The sequence below is a fragment of the Hordeum vulgare genome, chromosome 3H (assembly GCF_904849725.1).
Source record: "Hordeum vulgare subsp. vulgare chromosome 3H, MorexV3_pseudomolecules_assembly, whole genome shotgun sequence".
NCBI lineage: Eukaryota > Viridiplantae > Streptophyta > Magnoliopsida > Poales > Poaceae > Hordeum > Hordeum vulgare.
Window position 1 is genome coordinate 29,547,149 of NC_058520.1, and position 2,574 is coordinate 29,549,722.

Genomic DNA, 2,574 nt, shown 5'->3' on the forward strand with positions numbered 1-2,574 from the left:
TCGTACAGTGCGGCCGCCATCAATTGGAGCTGTGGAGTCACGGCGCCGGAGCCGCTGATGCCTGTCCACTGAACGCGACGGCCACCCTCACGCCAGAAGATGAGGGACAACACATCGAGGTCCCAAAGGATGGGGCCGAGAGTGGACAGGAAGTCGATGCCGAGGATGAAGTCGTAGCAGCCCAGGTCGATGCCGACGCAGTCGATGGAGAATGGCTCATCGCCGATGAGGACGGGAACCTGCCGCGCCACCCCCCTGGCAAGCAAGGCGGTCCCCGTTGGCGACGGTGACGCTGAACTTCTTCGAGCCCGCCGGTTGGAGTGCGAGGCGGCGCATGGCGTCCCCGGACAGGAAGTTGTGCGTCGAACCCGTGTCCACGAGCGCGGTGAGACGCTCCCCGTTGATCGTCACCGGAAGCAGCATCGTCTTTGCCGTCTTGATGCCAGCCATGGCATGAAGGGAGACGACGAAGGCGGTCGCATCGACCGGCCCGTAGGTCGTGACGCCGGCTTCGGAGAGTGTGGTGGCGTCGAGCTCCGCGGTGAGGGCCTCCACCTCCGCGTCGTCGATGGTCTCCAAGTAGAACAGGCAGGCGCACGTATGACCCGGCGCATACGGCTCGTTGCAGTTGAAGCACAGGCCCTTGCGGTGCCGCTCGAGCTGCTCGGCCGACGTCAAGCGCCGGAAGGTGCGTGTCGGCGCGGGGGTAGCCGCAGTAGCGGCCGGCAGGGCGGGGCGTGTTGGGGTGGCGGCCGCCGGGGCGGGGCGGGTTGGGGGACGCGTGCCATGGCCTGGGAATGCCTGCTACAGGGCGTTGGCGCGCTGCTCGTACGCGCGTGCGTAATACATGGCCGTTCGCAGGTCCTGGGGGTCGCGCATCTCGACGTCGATGCGGATGTGGTCAGGAAGGCTGCCGACGAAGAGCTCGGCGCGTTGGCGAGCCGTGACGTCAGGCGCATGGCAGGCCAACGTCTGGAAGTGGTCGGTGAAGTGCTGCACCGAGGTGGTGAAGGGAAGGTGACCGAGCTCGGCCAAGCGGCTCCCACGTATGGGGGGGCGAACCGGAGGAGACACAGGTCGCGAAAGCACTCCCACGGAGGCATCCCGCCCTCGTCTTGCTGGAGGGCGTAGTACCAAGTCTGGGCGGAGCCACGGAGGTGGTAGGAGGCGATCCACGTGCGCTCGGACGCCATGGTCCGCTGCCCCCTGAAAAACTGGTCGCACTGATTGAGCCAGTTCAGTGGGTCGACGGTGCCGTCGTAGGTGGCGAACTCCATCTTGGTGAAGCGGGGTGGCTGCTGCACGTGTGGCGAGGCCGCGTAGGTGCCCTCGTGACGACCCAGCGCAGCGGAAGGAGAGTGCTGCGGCACCACGGAGCTCCCGGCCTACGGATCAGTGTACCCGCCGAACCCCCCAAAGGTGGGGGTGGGTGGCTGCAACACCGTCGGCTGTAGTGGCGCCGTCGTGTAGGTCGGCGTATCAATCCACGTCGGTAGCAGGGACGGCGACGGCAGCCACCGGACCTGGGTGATCGGCAGGCCTTGGGGTGCGACAGTGGCCAGGGGCGGTGGCGCGAAGGCGCCGCCGCCGGAGGCGGTGGTGGTGGGGTTGCGTACGGAGCCTAGAGGAAAGTCCGGAGGTTCGAGACCGCCAGGTTGAGGTTGCGGATCACCGAGGACATCTCCGCCGGGGAGAGGACGGGGCGGGTTCGGCCGCCAGGGCCGCAGGACCGGAGGCGGCCGGACCTGAGGTGGCCGGCGGCGGCGAGTGGTGCAGCGGCGGCGGCTGCTGCGAGGTCGCGGGGAAGGCGGTGGTGGTGGGAAGGTTCGACAAACTCGACGATTTCCGCCAGCAGTTTCCAGATGTTCAGCTCGAGGACGAGTTGTTTGAGAAGGCGGGGAGAGATGTTATGACCGGTACAACGTACCAACGAAGGAGGCCCAATGGGCAGGGTTAATTACGGGCTTAGCCCAAGTTATCTTACCTATCTTAGAGTCCAAGTTATATTAGAGTCCAAGTTATATTAGAGTCCAAGTTATCTAGGGTTCCGTGGAGGCTGTCCTCCTATATAAACACATGTACCCCTTCGATATTAAGCAGACAATAAACAGTATATTCTGTTGTCGTCTCCCTCAGGAGACGAGAGCCTCAAACCCTAGCCGCCTCTCTCTCTCTCTCACGCCGCGACGGCGCCCAATCGCCAGCGCCGGCGTCCCCAACCTCGCAGCCCGCACTTCCACCCCTACAACCTACGTCCGAGACCTGGTAGAACCCTAGCCTCTACCAGGGACACTCGATGCTGAACATGAGCTACATCGGTCCTGACAGTGGCATAGTGTAAGCAAGGCGCCTCCCAAGCTTGACAATCCAAAATTCATAATAAGGGAAGATGGTGGTAGTCTTATCCGGCACCGTGTTATTGGGTGATGAGAAATGAGTAGCTAGGTCCTAAGGGAGTGATGGATGTAGAGTTGCATTAGGCGTGTGTGATTCTTCCCCATGCGTTATGCTGCCGAAATTTCTATCAAAAATTCTCATGACTTGTCAAGATTTTGGCTTTGTTTGTAAGAAAAA